The sequence below is a fragment of the Salmo trutta genome, chromosome 20 (assembly GCF_901001165.1).
Source record: "Salmo trutta chromosome 20, fSalTru1.1, whole genome shotgun sequence".
NCBI classification, from domain to species: domain Eukaryota; kingdom Metazoa; phylum Chordata; class Actinopteri; order Salmoniformes; family Salmonidae; genus Salmo; species Salmo trutta.
Window position 1 is genome coordinate 25,367,472 of NC_042976.1, and position 18,558 is coordinate 25,386,029.

General features: G+C 43.5%; 1 pseudogene; it reads left to right on the forward strand.

Annotated features, from left to right (window-relative positions):
• Nucleotides 1–298: 298 nt before the first annotated feature.
• Nucleotides 299–18,558, forward strand: part of LOC115156348 (tryptophan--tRNA ligase, mitochondrial-like) — a 37,945-nt pseudogene continuing 19,685 nt past the window's right edge.

Here is an 18,558-nt window from a genome sequence, read left to right on the forward strand (position 1 = left end):
GGGAGTGATTTCTGGGGTAGCATTAGGTGTGGAGGTGGAGCAATTGAAATTGAAGATTCCTGTGAAGCTTGTCGTTTGGTGCGACGCAGACCCGGCGGAGGGAGTGGTGAAACGGAGGTGACACATTCTGTTATTTGAGCTTTTATTTTTCATTATGTATTTTTTTTTTTTTTTTAAGGCTTTACCTGACAAAGTAATGTTAGGATAAATTAGTTATACTGTTAGAGCTTTTGTGCCGATAATATAGGTGTCACGTTTATGGGAATGTCACAGCAGTGTCTAGGAGGGAGATTCCAAGATGTGGTAAGTTTGCAGGAGGACATGGGACAGAGGAATGTGTCGTTTCGGTGAAAACGTGCGTTTCAACTGTAGGGGTACCTATGTTGCTGTGGATCGGAGGTGTCCGGTGCGAGAGAGACAGATTGAGGTGGCAAGGGTCAGAGTAGTGCAGAAGGTACAGAGGCTGAGGCAGTGAAGAAAGAAGAAGATGATGGATCAAGGGTGAGGGATTCTGAGAGGATCCCTGTGAATAGTAGATCTGTGCCAAAACAGAGGGATTGGCCAATGTTTCAGTAAGGTTGACTTCTTAGCGTTCATAGCAATGGTTATTAACTGTACCACAGAGATGGAATGTAAGTGGTGGAAAAAGTACCCAATTGTCATACTTGAGTAAAAGTATAGATACTTTAATAGAAAATAACTTAAAAGTGAAAGTCACCTAGTAAAATACTTAGAGTAAGTCTGAAAGTATTTGGTTTTACATATACTTTAGTATCAAAGCAAAATGTAATTGCTAAAATATAGTATCAAAAATAAAAGTAAAAGTATAAATCATTTCTAATTCCTTAGACTAAGCAAAGCAGACGGCACTATTTTCTTGTTTTTAAAATTTACAAATAGCCTGGGGCACACTCCAACATTCAGACATTATTTACAGAAGATGCATTTGTGTTTAGTAAGTCCACCAGAACATAGGCAATAGGAATGACCACGTTTTCTCTTCACAATTTTCCTGCTAAGCATTCAAAATGTAATGACTACTTTGGGTAGTCAGGGAAAATGTAAGGAGCAAAAAGTACAATATTTTCTTTAGGAATGTTGTGATGTAAAAGTTGTGAAAAAAATAAATAGTAGGCTACAGTATCTGAGTATTATTTTTATTGCGCTGATAAAATCATCAAAGCCAATTGTTTTGGTCATAAACACATGGTTAGCAGATGTTAATGCAAGTGTAGCAAAATGCTTATGCTTCTTTGTGACAAACGTCAAAAAGGAGTAGACCAAGGTGCAGCGTGGAATGTGCTCATATTTATTGTAACTCAGAACACTCAAACAAAATCACAAACCAAGGAAAAATGAACGTCACGTTCTGCAGGCTTACTGAGCTGACAAAAACAAGATCACACACTGAAGGAGGGAAAAAGGGCTGCCTAAGTATGATTCCCAATCAGAGACAACGATAGACAGCTGCCTCTGATTGGAAACCATACTAGGCCAATCAAAGAGAAAAAAAACATAGAAATATGACACATAGAATGCCCACCCCATGTCACACCCTGACCTAACCAAACAGAGAAAAACGGCTCTCTCAGGTCAGGGTGGTACAGAGTCAATGTGCGGGGCACTGGTTAGTTGAGGTAATATGTACATGTAGGTATCGTTATTAAAGTGACTATGCATAGATGATAACAACAGAGAGTAGCAGAAGTGTAAAAGAGGGGGGGTGGGGGCAATTCAAAGGCAAAGGCTAGCTTTTTCAAACAGAAATTTGCATCCTGTAGCACAAATTTCCAAAAGTTTTGGGACACTGTAAAGTCCACCTGGCTACCCCTACCCCGGCCAACAGCCCTGCACCCCCCGCAGCAACTTGCCCAAGCCCCTCCACCCCGCTTCTCCTTCACCCAAATCCAGATAGCTGATGTTCTGAAAGAGGAGCAAAATCTGGACCCCTATAAATCAGCTGGGCTAGACAATCTGGAACCTCTCTTCCTAAAATTATTGCAACCTCTATTACTAGCCTGTTCAACCTCTCTTTTGTATTGTCTGAGATCCCTAAAGATTGGAAAGCTGCCGCGGTCATCTGCCTCTTCAAAGGGGGAGCCACTCTAGACCCAAACTGTTATAGACCTTTATCCATCCTGCCCTGCCTTTCTAAAGTCTTCGAAAGCCAAGTTAACAAGCAGATCACCGACCATTTCGAATCCCACGTACCATTTCCACTTTGAAATCTGGTTTCCGAGCTGGTCATGGGTGTACCTCAGCCACGCTCAAGGTCCTAAACAATATCATAGCCGCCATCGATAAAAGACAGCACTGTGCAGCCGTCTTCATCGACCTGGGCAAGGCTATCGACTCTGTCAATCACTGCATTCTTATCGGCAGACTCAACAGCCTTGGTTTCTGAAATGGCTGCCTCGCCTGGTTCACCAACTGCTTCTCAGATAGAGATTAGTGTGTCAAATCGGAGGGCCTGTTGTCCAGACCTCTGGCAGTCTCTATGGGGGTGCCACAGGGTTCAATTCTCGGGCCGACTCTTTTCTCTGTATATATCAATGATGTCGCTCTTCCTGCTGGTGATTCTCTGATCCACCTCTACGCAGACGACAGCATTCTGTATACTTCTGGCCCTTCTTTGGACACTGTCTTCACAAACCTCCAGACGAGCTTCAATGCCATACAACACTCCTTCTGTGGCCTCCAACCGCTCTTAAATGCTCGTAAAACTAAATGCATGATTTTCAACCGATCGTTGGCCGCACCCGCCCGCTCGACTAGCATCACTACTCTGGAAGGTTCTGACTTAGAATATGTGGACAACTACAAATACCTAGGTGTCTGGTTAGACTGTAAACTCTCCTTCCAGACCCATATTAAGCATCTCCAATCCAAAATTAACTCTAGAATCGTCGTCCTATTTCACAACAAAGTCCCTTTCACTCATGCTACCAAACACACCCTCGTAAAACTGACTATCCTACCGATGCTTGACTTTACAAAATAGCCTCCAACACTCTACTCAGCGAATTAGATGTAGTCTATCACAGTGCCATCCGCTTTGTCACCAAAGCCTCATATACTACCCACCACTGCGACCTGTAAGCTCTCGTTGGCTGGCCCTCGCTTCATATTCGTCGCCAAACCCACTTTCTGCAGGTTATCTATAAGTCTTTGCTAGGTATAGCCCCGCCTTATCTCAGCTCACTGGTCACCATAGCAACACCCACCCGTAGCACACGCTCCAGCAGGTTTATTTTCACTGGTCATCCCCAAAGCCAACTCCTCCTTTGGCTGCCTTTCATTTCAGTTCTCAGCTGCCAATGACTGGAACGAATTGCAAAAATCACTGAAGCTGGAGACTAACTTTAAGCATCAGCTGTCAGAGCAGCTTACCGATCACTGCACCTGTACACAGGCCATCTGTAAATAGCCCACCCAACTACCTCATCCCCATAATTATTTTTATTTTTGCTCTTTTGCATCCGTGTATCTCTACTTGCACATTATCATCTGCACATCTATCACTCCAGTGTTAATGCTAAGTTGTAATTATTTTGCCACTATGGCCTATTTATTGCCTTACCTCCCTAATCTTACTACATTTGTACACACTGTATATAGATTTTTCTATTGTGTTATTGACTGTACGTTTGTTAATCCCATGTGAACTCTGTATTGTTGTTTTTGTTGCACTGCTTTGCTTTATCTTGGCCAGGTCGCAGTTGTAAATGAGAACTTGTTCTCAACTGGTCTACCTGGTTAAATAAAGGTGAAATAAAAAAATAAAAAACAGTCTGGGTAGCCATTTGATTAGATGTTCAGAGGTCTTATGGCTTGGGGTAAAAGCTATGTAGAAGCCTCTTGGACCTAGACTTGGCGCTCCGGTACCGCTTGCCGTGCGGCAGCAGAGAGAACAGTCTATGACTAGGATGGCTGGAGTCTTTGACAATTTCTAGGGCCTTCCTCTGACACCACCTGGTATAGAGGTCCTTGTTGGAAGGAGGCTTGGCCCCAGTGATGTACTGGGTCGTACGCACTACCCTCTGTAGTGCCTTGTGGTCGGAGGCCGAGCAGTTGCCATACCAGGCAGTGATGCAACCAGTCAGGATGCTCTCGATGGCACAGCTGTAGAACATTCTTGAGGATCTGAGGACCCATGCCAAATCTTTTCAGTCTCCAGAGGGGGAATAGGTTTTGTCGTGCCCTCTTCACGACTGTCTTGGTGTGCTTGGACCATGTTAGTTCGTTGGTGATGTGGACAGCAAGGAACTTGAAGCTCTCAACCTGCTCCACTACAGCCCCATCGATGAGAGTGGGGGTGTGCTCGGTCCTCTTTTTTCTATAGTCCACAATCATCTTCTTTGTCTTGATCACGTTGAGGGTGAGTTTGTTGTCCTGGCACCATACGGCCAGGTCTCTGACCTCCTCCCTATAGGCTGTCTCGTCGTTGTCGGTGATCAGGCCTACCACTGTTGTGTCATCGGAAAACTTAATGATGGTGTTGGAGTTGTGCCTGGCCGTGCAGTCATGAGTGAACAGGGAGTACAGGAGGGGACTGAGCACGCACCCCTGAGGGGCCCCTGTGTTAAGGATCAGCGTGGCAGATGTGTTGTTACCTACCCTTACCACCTGAGGGCGGCACGTCAGGAAATCCAGGATCCAGTTGCAGAGGGAGGTGTTTAGTCCCAGGGTCCTTAGCTTATTGATGAGCTTTGAGGGCACTATGGTGTTGAACGCTGAGCTGTCGTCAATTAATAGCATTCTCACATACTGTAGGTGTTCCTTTTGTACCAGGTGGGAAAGTGCAGTGTGGAGTGCAATAGAGATTGGACAGTCTGTGGAGCTGTTAGGGTGCTATGCAAATTGGAGTGGGTCTAGGGTTTCTGCGATAATGGTGTTGAAGTGAGCCATGACCAGCCTTTCAAAGCACTTCATGGCTACAGATGTGAGTGCTACTGGTCGGTAGTAATTTAGGCAGGTTACCTTGGTGTTCTTGGGAACAGGGACTATGGTGGTCTGCTTAAAACATGTTGGTATTACAGACCCGGACAGGGAGAGGTTGAAAATGTCAGTGAAGACACTTGCCAGTTGGTCAGCGCACGCTCGCAGTAAACGACCTGGTAATCCGTCTGTCCCTGCGACCTTGTGAATGTTGACCTGTTTAAAGGTCTTACTCACATCGGCTGTGGAGAGCGTGATCACACAGTCTTCCGGAATGCATATTTAAATGTTATTTTCCTCGAAGCGAGCATAGAAGTAGTTAACCTCGTTTGGTAGGCTCGTGTCATTGAGCATCTCTTGGCTGTGCTTCCCTTTGTAGTCTGTAATGGTTTATAAGCCCTGTCACATCCAACGAGCATCAAAGCCAGTGTAGAATGATAAGGCTATCTGTATACCCCCCTACCTTGTCATAACACAACTGATTGGCTCAAATGCATTAAGAAGGAAAGAAATTCCACAAATTAACTTTTAAGAAGGCACACTTGTTAATTAAAATGCATTTCAGGTGACTACCTCACGAAGCTGGTTGAGAGAATGCCAAGACTGTGCAAACCTGTCATCAACGCAAAGGGTGGCTATTTGAAGAATCTCAAATATAAAATATATTTTCATTTGTTTAGCACTTTAGTTAAAACATGATTCCATATGTGTTATTTCATAGTTTGATGTCTTCACTATTATTATACAATGTAGAAAATACTAAAAATAATGAAAAACTCTTGAGTGATTAGGTGTTCTAAAATTATTGACCGGCAGTGTATATTTTTTTTACATTCTTTGCAAACTGATATTTGACACGTATTAATGCCCAAATAACATGCACAACAGGCAAGCCCCCCCCAACAAAACAACATGCATTTTATTTATTTTTGCAAAAAATGTGTTACTCAAAACAGGTGGGGCTCTCAGGAAAGGAACTTATCAAGGCGTCAAGCTCATTGATGAACTCTCCAAGGGAACCTGGAGGGCGATAAATGATAAGGATGTTAAGCTTGAATGGGCTAGTGACTGTGACAACATGGAATTCAAAGGAGGAGATAGACAGATGGGTCAGGGGAGAAAGAGAGAATGTCCACTTGGGAGAGATGAGGATTCCAGTGCCACCACCCCGCTGACCAGATGCTCTCAGGGTATGCGAGAACACGTGGTCAGACGAGGAGAGAGCGGTAGGAGTAGCAGTGTTTCTGTGGTAATCCATGTTTCCGTCAGCACCAAGAAGTTGAGAGACTGGAGGGTAGCATAGGCTGAGATGAACTCTGCCTTGTTGACCGCAGACCGGCAGTTCCAGAGGCTGCCGGAGACCTGGAATTCCACGTGGGTCGTGCGCGCTGGGACCACCAGGTTAGAGTGGCAGCGGCCATGCGGTGTGAAGCGTTTGTGTGGCCTGTGCAGAGAGGAGAGAACAGGGATAGACAGACACATAGTTAACAGGCTACAAGAGAGGCTACGCTAATGCAAAGGAGATTGGAATGAAAATTAACTAAACAACTGGGGAAGCGAGAGAGCAGGGCCTCCCTCACTAACCATTCACTGAAACACTCAAATATAACTTTTCCAACTTCCACTTTAGAAATTATAATTGATGTAAACTACAGTGGTTCAATGTTTCCAGGAATAGGCTCAAACTTAGTTTATTCAGCTAGATAACTTGGTACAGTATTCTTCCGTGAAACCCACCCAGTGCACCGTGTCCTATGACGCCGTAGCTAACTAGCATGCTAGCATCCAATAACACACGGTTAGCACCAATACTTGGTTTCAACAAACTACCAATGGATCATTCGTGTCCGTGTCTAGTTCCTTTCATAACGCAGAAGTAATTAAACGTTGGCTAGCTAACACAAAGTCAGTCCTGCTAGCTACACAAGTGGACTACACAACTCGAAAGTTCAGAAAGTTAAGCTTACGTTGCAAAAATCTTATTGACTAAAAATGATACAGCAATGCTAGCTGCTAGAGTTGGCTAGCTAGCAGTGGCTGCGTTTACCTTTATCTTTTATCTTTGATACATAGACAACGATGTAGCTAGCTAACATTACACTAATCAAATCGTTCCGTTGTAATGTATTTAGTTTCTACAGTACTGCTAGTTGGTAAAGTTGGCTAGCTAGCAGTGGCTGTGGTGTTGTGGTGTTGACGCCGTTTGGAAAAAGGCGCGAACGAACGAATACAGCTGGCTAGCTAACCTTGTTAGTTTCTCAAAGTTAGTTTCTCAAAGCTACACCTACACCTTTAGCTACACCTTTATCCTTGATGCAAAGACAACTATGTAGCTAGCTAGCTAACATTACACTAATCAAATCATTCAGTTGTAATGTAATGTAATGAAATGTAATATTACCCGCGGAGCGAAGTACAGCACGACTACTCACTCCAGCATCCGGTCTTATGTTACTGTTATTCTTATTGTGTTACTTTTTATTATTACTTTTTGTTTTAGCCTACTTGGTAAATATTTCCTTCTTCTTGAACTGCACTGTTGTTTAAGGGCTTGTAAGTAAGCATTTCACGGTAAAGTCTACACTTGTTGTATTCGGCGCATGTGGCAAATAAAGTTTGATTTGATTTTTGATTTGAACCTGCCACGCTAATTATCCGAACCTGCCACTTTAGTGTCTACTGTCTTAATAAAACACAATTTTCTACCACCAGTTTTGTTTTCTGAAGGCCCGCCTTTAAAGCTAGTTGATGCCTTTGCAGCCTGAATGTACGAGCCAGTCCATAGGGGACACGAGTGTATTACCGGCTGGGCACAAATCCTAGACAAATGTGCAGATCTAGCACCTACTATTGGCTGCCTAGGCTACATCTTCAAGCCCCCCCCCCCCTACATCTCTAGGATAAGGTTCCCCTCCCCCAAGCTTAACCTTAACCTGGGGAAAATGCAAAACTGACTCACTCAAGATTAGCATCTAGGCGCAACTTCACCCTACTCCCATCTGCCAATTCAAAAGGGAATATAACGTTGTGAATTTATAAATTCGGAATTACACTTTAATGTGTACAACATCTGAAGACCTGTATCGCTATACTGAGAGCTTTTCCATTTCTAAAAGGACGTATTTGGGTGTTTTTTGACCATTTGTTCATGTTTTTTCAGGGCCCCCATTCTACACAATGAGGATGAGGAAGTGATTTGCTGTTTGGCCTAAGTTTATCAAGAACAAGTGAAATCACAAAAAAGGTGTCTGTTCCCTTCTATAAAATAACATTTACATTTGGTTGTACATAAACCCCATTTAAAGTCATAAGTGCATACATTGTCATACTTTTTCATACTGGACCCTGTGAGAATTGAACCCACAAACCTGGCGTTGCAAGTGCCATGCTCTACCAACTGAGCCTCATGGGACCTAATCTTAGTTCTGGACCATAAAAAAAAAGGGGTTTCATTGAAACCACTTTACAGTCCAGGACTAGGCCTAATCAGTGTCTGGGAAACCAGCACTTAGAATCTATAATGTCATTTATAAACTAGGCTACTTATAAATAAACCCTTCATAATATATGATCATGTTAAGTAAAGGGATTCTCTGGTACTTTTGTATACTTTTTAGCCAGTAGTTCTGAAAGTAGCACTCACGAGCCAAAAGTGGTCCCCAAAAATTGCCAACTACGTTTAATACTGTATATGCAGATTTGTGCAGCACGTCTTTTGCTCTCTCTCTCGCTCTGTTGTGGGTGCAAGATTTCATATGGTCAGCCCCTCACTCATATGGTGAGGGGATGAAGTTAATTGATTGAAATCGAATTGCTAAGGGACTGGCCCATGTGGGGGAAAATTTAGGGGAAATGGTGCAGCGTAGCTTCCAGAAAAAGTTGCTTTCAAACTAGGGATTTCATGGCTACTTGAGGTACGAGAATAATTCTGCTCATAGATTGTGCATGTATGAACTAAGCTACACATTGACACATCCATCCCAAAGCGGGAGGTTTCAAAAAATACATAGTAGTCGCCAACGTTCCGGAACATGTCTTCAATTGTAGTGTATTTGCTTGAACAGTGGTCAGTCACCAACCCTGGTCATGCATGCTTCTAACCTACCAGTACCACACCTGATGCAAACCCTCAGGTGTATGTGTATTAGTACTAGGCTGGAACAAAATCCTGCACACTGGAGTATGGAGTTTTGAACAGCATGGCCCACTTAACTCACTTAGCTTGTGTTGGTATGCTCAAACTGCTTATATAGTAATGATTTGGACTGTTGTTGCATAAAGACATGTCCTCAGAAAATATGACATTTTTGATAATACATTTTGTCATTAATTTCAGGTCACTAGAATATTACCTAGAGTGGCCAACCTTGACTCAGTAGAGTGAAGGCAATACCTGTAAATACTGACCTCCTCAACCCAGGGTTTCCGGCCATGGAACGAGCCCCCGGGACAAGCTAATGGAGTGTTAAATCCGATAGCTAGTACCTCGTTGCAGGTAACAATAGTTAGAGCGTTTTGGCACAGCAAGGACGCTAATTACTACGACCCAGTTAAAACCCCCGTATACCGAATAATAAGCCTACAACAGGATCCACTTCTCACTCGGTGATGTACGAGCTGCCCGCCTTAATGCCTGCCTGGTGGTGCCGAGGAACGGAATGCGCGCTCACCGCCGTCTGTGTCTGCGTTTTGTTAAGGCGATATCTCTTGAGATGTTGAGAGGTGTACGCCGAGGCGGGAGGCTAGATGGAAGTGGAGGAACTGAAAGCATCACAGCACTGCTTCATGTCCAGAAATAACATTTGTTAAAATGTTCTCCACACAGACACACAATGCCCGAGGTGTGATGTGTGTCAAGACATTGAGCTGGAAATAGTCACTGAACCTCAGCAGACCAATAGAGAGATGAACTATAACCTGTATGACGGATCTAGAGCAGACCAGACCTTTTAACATGACCTTCATAAATCGGACTTTAGCACATTTTGTAGCCATATTGTCTTGATAACCATTTCATTGAAAAACACAACTTACAGTGAGTCTCTTTTTGTGCTTATAGTAAGGAATATTGTAGAGCTATTTTCAGTCAACGTGCAAAAGCATGGAACCTGTGCATAGAACAGTCATCCTCATCCCTAAGGTTGATGTTAAAACGCAGTGACAGTTTTTGTATCTGTCGATTTTTACCTCAACATGTCAGTGTGTAAGCATGTTTTCATTAAGTATATTACAGCATGAGATTGTGGGCAGTTGATGGACTTGAATATATAACTGGTCTGAGAGAGCCATAATGGTGAATCTATTTTGGGTCAGGATGTGATGTAGACAGAACTGATATTAAATCAGTTGATAGGGGCAGAGAGACTAACCTGAGTGCAGACTTGCAGCAGCTTTGGGTAGACATGATTCCTCACAGCTCTGTGTAACATGGTGCTCCATCCACTCCTCTCTGTCCGCTCCTTAACTTGCCTGTGGTCCCAGTGGCTGATATCAGTCATCTCAACCCAATGCTCCAGGAAGGAGGAAGTGACTTCTAATTCATCTCTGTGCTCCGCTCATTTCCATGTTCACTCACTGTGGTGTCAGCAAAAACCATTAGAACAGCTCCCCAGCCCCACATGGGAGAGAGAGGGGAACAGGGAAACATCATGGACTTTAGGTTGAGTATATTCATTAATTGCCCTATTTATTTTAAACTGTCAGAAAAGCCCACTAATTCTCACCAGTCCCCTCCATACAGGATAATTAGGTATGTCACAGTCCTGCTAGGCCCACGAATGCTTTGCACATTAACCATTTGTCCAAATTTCGTTTTTTGACATACCTAAGCTGAATTACAGAATAAGTCTGTCTCTGTAATATGTCCATCTTAATACCAAGGGAGCCTTACACGTTTCCCAATCCCATGTTTTACACTGTGGAGACCCAGAGATTGGACAGAAGGTCTCACACTTTTAATTAAAATGTACCAAGTATCTTGTATCGCACTTTTGGGTCGAGCTCAAGTCAACAGATGCTGCCTGTGCAGGAGGAAATTACTAGACTCTTCAGAGAAAGAGAGAGGGATGGAGAGAGACAGCTGACAGTGGGTGGCCCTGGCCTGAGTGTTACCATAATTATAGATTGAATAATTTATGAAGTGTGTGAAGGTTATTTTTGCTGTGTTGTGACTTATGTGCTTGTGGTATTATTAGTTCCACTTTCGTTTTCCCTACAGTCTGTGGAGTAAAATTAAACAACTCCATCATTAAGTCATTGAGGGAGGAAATATTTTTATAGAGAAATTCTAAACCCTCATTATTTAATTAATGCAAAGGCCTTTTAATGTTACCAAATGCTATTGGAAAGGACTTAATTTGTCCAATGTCTTGATTTGGACACGTTGTGCCCAACAAAGCTGTAGCCGTATAAGGTTAGCTAGGCCTGGGCTGTATCGGGTTAGCTAGGCCTGGTCTGTAGCTGTACCAGGTAAACTAGGCCTGGACTGTAACAGGTTAGCTAGGCCTGGGCTGTATCGGGTTAGCTAGGCCTGGGCTGTAGCTGTACCAGGTAAACTAGGCCTGGACTGTAACAGGTTAGCTAGGCCTGGGCTGTATCGGGTTAGCTAGGCCTGGGCTGTAGCTGTACCAGGTAAACTAGGCCTGGACTGTAACAGGTTAGCTAGGCCTGGGCTGTATCAAGTTAGCTAGGCCTGGGCTGTATTAGGTTAGCTAGGCATAGGCTGTATCAAGTTAGCTAGGCCTGGGCTGTATCAGGTTAGCTAGGCATAGGCTGTATCAGGTTAGCTAGGCCTGGGCTGTATCATGTTAGCTAGACCTGGGCTGTAGCTGTATAAGGTTAGCTAGGCCTGGGCCATAGTTGTAGTAGGTTAGCTAGGCCTGGGCTGTAGCTGTAGTGGGTTAGCTAGGCCTGGGCCGTAGCGGTATTGGGTTTGTTAGACCAGGGCTCTAGTTCTGGCAGTATTGGGTAGGCATTCGGTTAGGACTGAGCTCAGACTGTATCTATAGCTTTGTATCGCGGTAGTCTTGGGTCTAGGCTTTAGCCGTAGATATATATTGGGGTAGTCCTGGGCCTAGGCATTAGCAGTAGCTGTCTGTATATTCGGGCAGTCCTGGGTCCGGGCTTTAGCAGTAGCTGTCGATATACAGTTAAAGTCGGAAGTTTACATACACCATAGCCAAAAACATTTAAACTCAGTTCACAATTTCTGACATTTAATCCTAGTAAAATATTCCCTGTCTTAGGTCAGTTAGGATCACCACTTTATTTTAAGAATGTGAAATGTCAGAATAATAGAAGAGAGAATGACTTATTTCAGCTTTTATTTCTTTCATCACATTCCCAGTGGGTCAGAAGTTTACATACACTCAATTAGTATTTGGTAGCATTGCCTTTAAATTGTTTAACTTGGGTCAAACGTTTCAGGTAGCTTCCCACAATAAGTTGGGTGAAAATTGGCCCATTCCTCCTGGCAGAGCTAGTGTAACTGAGTCAGGTTAGTAGGCCTCCTTGCTTGCACATGCTTTTTCAGTTCTGTCCACACATTTTCTATAGGATTGAGGTCAGGGCTTTGAGATGGCCACTCCAATACCTTGACTTTGTTGTCCTTAAGCCATTTTGCCACAACTTTGGAAGTATGCTTGGGATCATTGTCCATTTGAAAGACCCATTTGTGATCAAGCTTTAACTTCCTGACTGATTTCTTGAGATGTTGCTTCAATATATCCACATCATTTTCCTCCTCATGATACCATCTATTTTGTGAAGTGCACCAGTCCCTCCTGCAGCAAAGCACCCCCACAACATGATGCTGCCACCCCCGTGCTTCCCGGTTGGGATGGAGTTCTTCGGCTTGCAAGCCTCCCCCTTTTTCCTCCAAACATAATGATGGTCATTATGGCCAAACAGTTCTATTTTTGTTTCATCAGACCAGAGGACATTTCCCCAAAAAGTACGATATTTGTCCTCATGTGCAGTTGCAAACCGTAGTCTGGCTTTTTTATGGCGGTTTTTGAGCAGTGGCTTTTTCCTTGCTGAGCAGCCTTTCAGGTTATGTCGATATTGGACTCGTTTTACTGTGGATATAGATACTTTGTACCATCTTCACAAGGTCCTTTGCTGTTGTTCTGGGATTGATTTGCACTTTTCGCACCAAAGTACATTCATCTCTAGGAGACAGAACGCATCTCCTTCCTGAGCGGTATGACGGCTGTGTGGTCCCCATAGTCTTTATACTTGCGTACTATTGTTTGTACAGATGAACATGGTACCTTCAGCCATTTGTAAATTGTTTCCAAGGATGAACCAGACTTGTGGAGGTCTACAAATTTTTTTCTGAGGTATTGACTGATTTCTTTGGATTTTCCCATGATGTCAAGCAAAGAGGCACTGAGTTTGAAGCTAGGCCTTGAAATACATCCACAGGTACACCTCCAATTGACTCAAATGATGTCAATTATCCTATCAGAAGCTTCTAAAGCCATGACATAATTTTCTGGAATTTTCCAAGCTGTTTAAAGGCAAAGTCAACTTAGTGTATGTAAACTTCTGACCCACTTGAATTGTGACACAGTGAATTATAAGTGAAATAATCTGTCTGTAAACAATTGTTGGGAAAATTACTTGTGTCATGCACAAAGTAATGTCCTAACCGAGTTGCCAAAACTATATTTTGTTAACAAGAAATTTGTGGAATGGTTGAAAATTTGTTTTAATGACTCCAACCTACGTGTGTGTAAACTTCCGACTTAAACTGTATAATGGGGTAGTCCTGGGCCTGGGCTTTAGCCGTAGCTGTAGATATATATTGGGGTAGTCCTGGGCCTAGGCTTTAGCAGTAGCTGTAGATATATATTGGGGTAGTCCTGGGCCTAGGCTTTAGCAGTAGCTGTAGATGTATTTGGGGTTGTCCTGGGCCTGGGCTTTAGCATTATAGCTCTGTATTGGGTTAGCTTGGCCCGGGCTGGGCTGCCTCCTGGTTATTTTTGGAGTGCTGTCAGTCTGTCTGCAGGGAGTACTGTTTTTGAAGGGCCTCCAGTCCCATTAATCAGCCAGGGGACCCCACGGCGTGAGTGGGCCCTGTTCCCTGGCTCGCCACACTGCCACGTTCTGTTCCTACCCCCCCCTCCCCCCCCGCTCTCCGCACAGTGTGAAGCACAGAGGAACCTCATCAATCTCACCTGTCTCACACGTCAACCACAGATTTAATCAAACGCTCCGTTTGGGCCCCCCGCTCCTGCATCCATACCAGTCACACCAACTTTTCAGAGAAAAATAAACTCTCTCTCTCTCTCGCTCACCCTGACCTACTCACTCTTTCTTTCCCTCTAGTTTCTCCATTGCTCCCTTTCATTTTGCCCCTGTGTTTTCTCTGTGGTCATTCACACTTTGTTTCAAGCTGGGGTGTGATCTGAAACAGGCTACACACACACACACACACACACACTGCTCTATCACCCTCTAAAAGGGAGGATGTACATTAAACACCATTTCCTGCTCAATAGCTCACTGAAGTGGGGCTCTGTTGATCGCCTGCCTTAACAGGTCCCGATGCGCGATAGAGAGAAAGAGGGATGGAGGGGGGAGATGAGGAAGGCAGTAGTGATAGCTGCAGAAGCAGCTAGAACAAGGCCTGTTTTAGGGGTTGGTTCAGCATGGTGTCTGTGTTTTAATGGGGTGTGCGGGAACACTGGACCCTGTGTGTGTGTGTGTGTGTGTGTGTGTGTGTGTGTGTGTGTGTGTGTGTGTGTGTATCAGTTGGAGAGAGAGAGAGAGAGAGAGTGAGAGAGAGACCCAGGCGGATGGACACAAGAACCAGAGAGGGCCTAATCCCCTCTGCTTAGGCCCAGCTCAGTGCTCCCCATGCTGGGTCTGATCTGGATAGCTTCCCTGGGCTCACGAGAGGCTGATGGTACCCTGCAGGGGTGGCCGGTGCCCCCGGTGGCGACTCTGAGAAGTGTTGAAATTGGCATTCTGGAGTGGTGGCCACTGCAGCGGCCGGTCTTCTGGAAGCCCTGTGAGGGGGATGTCAGTGAGCCACTCTGATATGATGTATGAGGAGAAAATCCCTGAGAAGAGAAACTGCCTCTTGCCCAATCCAATGACCAATTAGGTGATGTATGGTGTTGGCTGGCTGGACAGCAGTGATAAGGGAATTATATGCTTAAAGGTAATGACTAAACAAATTCCACCCTGAAACGTAATTATGACATGATGTAACAGATATAATGAATAATTAGACAAATGTAACTATTAGTAATCATTCGATTCTGTAACATGTATAATGAATTAGAATGGTAAGCTTCAGTGTGACTAAGGAGAGACCGGGTACCATTGAACTATGCATGACCTGACCTGGCTAGAACTCTGAAAAACTTATGATAGGACAGGGAGTCCTTTCAAGGTTCCTCTAATCTCGGGGGAATGGAACTGCCAGCTTGGTAGTGATAAAGAGTGGATACAACTCACCTACTGTTCGTGTGTATGTATGTGCGTAGGATATCTACTGTTCGTGTGTATGTATGTGCGTAAGTAGGGAGTGAACTATAAAATGGATGTCTTTGTATTATGGACTTCAGAGCGCTCTCGTGAATAAACTGTACAAACCTTTTGCATAAGCTGAGTCTTTGCCTAATTATTATTAAACCCAGGGTCTTACAAACCTCGGGGATTGGTCAAAGCTTATTGATTGTTAGTTATTATCATTGGGATTGAAAATTCTCCTGACAAGCAGCCAGTCAACTCAAATGACATTGGAAGTCTAGATCTTGCAATGTAGGCCTACACAACATACTTGGAAAACTGTTAAGAAAGCAGACTTATATTTTTGTGGTAACTTGAGAGCTGTCACACCCTGACCTGAGAGAGACGGTTTATTTCTCTATTTTGTTAGGTCAGGGTGTGGGGTGGGCATTCTATGTGTTGTATTTCTTTGTGTTGGGCCGAGTATGGTTCCTAATCAGAGGCAGCTGTCTATCGTTGTCTCTGATTAGGAATCATACTTAGGCAGCCTTTTCCCACCTGTGTTTTGTGGGTAGTTGTTTTCTGTTTTGTGTTTTACCTGACAGAACTGTGTGCTTTCGTTTCCATTGTTTATTATTTTCTTTTAAGTGTTCTGAGTAAAAATAAATATCAAGATGAACACTTACCACGCTGCACCTTGGTCCCCTCATTGCGACGGTCGTTACAAGAGCACAATATCCATCATTCAGTAGCTAGGTTTCCAACCAACTGGTAGCCCGAATTTCATGTGATTATTCTAAAATCTGCATTAAAACAATATGTACATTTTCCCACCAGTGATGTGTTTCCATCAAATTGACTTGTTGCGGATAAAAGGCTGTGCATGATGACGTAGTGCACATAAAAAATACCTTTTGTGGTTAAATTCCCATGTACCCAATAAAAAATACAAGTTAAATGGGTTTCTATCGCATTTTTAACTCACAAAATAAATTGCGTTATATAGCAAGTGTGCCCATTCTGATATAGGCACGTGCACTCTAGCCAACAGTTTACAGATACAATGCGGGTATTGTCTACAGGATGAGATTATTATTGTCACAGAGTTCGTTGGGTTGTACAGACCAAAACGCAGCCGGGATGTGAATGCTCATCTTCATTTAATAGAATAAAGAGAACACGGAGAAAAAACAAGAAAACGAATAAAGACTAGTGACAGTTTTATAGGCAGAATAAACGCAGTGCAAATACAACTACCCACAACCTACCAAACAAACACACACCTACTTATAGGACTCCCAATCAGAGGCAACTAGAAACACCTGCCTCCAATTGAGAGTCCAGCACCCAAAACTACACATAGAAAAACAAACCTAGAACCTATACCAAAACTAACACACCCCACTACACCACACACAAAACCCCACAATACAAAACAAATATACCTCTGCCACATCCTGACCAAATATAATACAAATAATACCTAAATATTGGTCAGGACGTGACAATTATGGACAGAAGAGCAAGATTATTTTAATTTGTCAAACTGCAGCCAACCGTCGATGATCATGTCACCAAAATAAGACCCAAAATATTTATCGGAAAGAAGGAGCATCATCACCGTGCACTTTAACCACCCTGTGAATTCATCATAACTTATTTCATCTGTAGTCTAATAAACTGCTTTCCAGACGAGTCGTGGTTGGAGGCGAGTCATCGCGTGACTCCAAGTTTACGTCGATATGATGGTTATATCAATATTTTCACATGAAAGCGTTACCACCGACATTTCTCGCATAATTAATTTTACAGACACAAAAAGATCCCACCTTGTCTAGCGTAATATGTTTTGTCAATATTTGGTAAGTTTACCAACACATTTTCGGTTTCCATCAGGCCTGTCATTACTTTCTTTTTATCTGAGATGTACTTTACTCGCATAAAAAGTTGGATGGAAACCTGGTTAGTGAGAAATTTTTTCACTCTCTGTCCTGGCAGATCCTCCCATTGTATAGCAATGTATTTGACATCTTTACACATTCTAGTGGAAAGATGTCACAGGACTTTACTTTGCACGGAGTTAAAGATTTCTGGCATTCCTCTTCATCCATATGCTATGATCCACATGTGTTTCAAAGATCTGGGAGAGTGCGGAAAGAGAAGAGACTTGTGCTCCTTCATGGAATTTTGGCCTGAGGTCTTCTCATAATAAAGAAAAAACTGTTGTTTTCTCAACTAACTGAATCAGTTTCAAAATGTCCAATCAACGATTGTTTGTTTTTAAGCCGCGCTGTTGAAGAGCGTCTGCTAAATGACCATTCATTTTTAAATGTATGCTTAATAGAAGCCTTGCATTACATTCCTGTGTAATGTCATTAGTGCTGTTTTCATGACAGATGTGACTGCCTTTCCCACCTGTGATGAGTTCTGTCATTCCTGCTTCACTCAGGTTGATCAGACACACACACACACTCCTGCATACCCTCCTACACGTAAGGACACATAAATATACACACACACATATGAACACACATTATATGAACACACATTCCCGGAAAGTGTCTGCAAGTGTGAAAACACGGCATGAAAGTGTACGTAACCCTTCTAGCTGTTGGCGTTAATGTCACACTCGCACACAGTGTGTAATGTATTCACCGTATGCTAGATGTGGATGAAGAAACCTTTCGTCACCTAGGCTACACTGTGGTAGGACCGCGACGCACCTGTCAGAGTAAAATATGAGGAGAGAACACCCAAAGTTACCGCTGCTGCTACGTGTCATCAACAGGCCCACATTTGGTGGGAGAGATGGAGTAAGGGAAAATGGAGAGACACAAATGAGTAAGGAGAGAGTGCAGGAAGAGCGAGTGGGGGAGTGAGAAACAGTTGGACAGGTTGAGGGGGTTTGGTTATGAATGGAAGAGATTCGGCATCGTCTTTTAATCTTTTCTTTTCAGTTAATGGCAACGGCGAACCCTCAAATAATGTTTACCTTCAAATTACACCAATACTGTTGTGCTGTCAACATTTATCAGATTTTCCAAATTCTCTGTCTCTTTCCTCATAACTGTAGTGGCACAAGTTAAAAATAAGTTTATTTTCTCTGACCAAATGCAACGCAGAGCAGATGTGTCAGGCAGGCGCAGTGACGTGTGATAG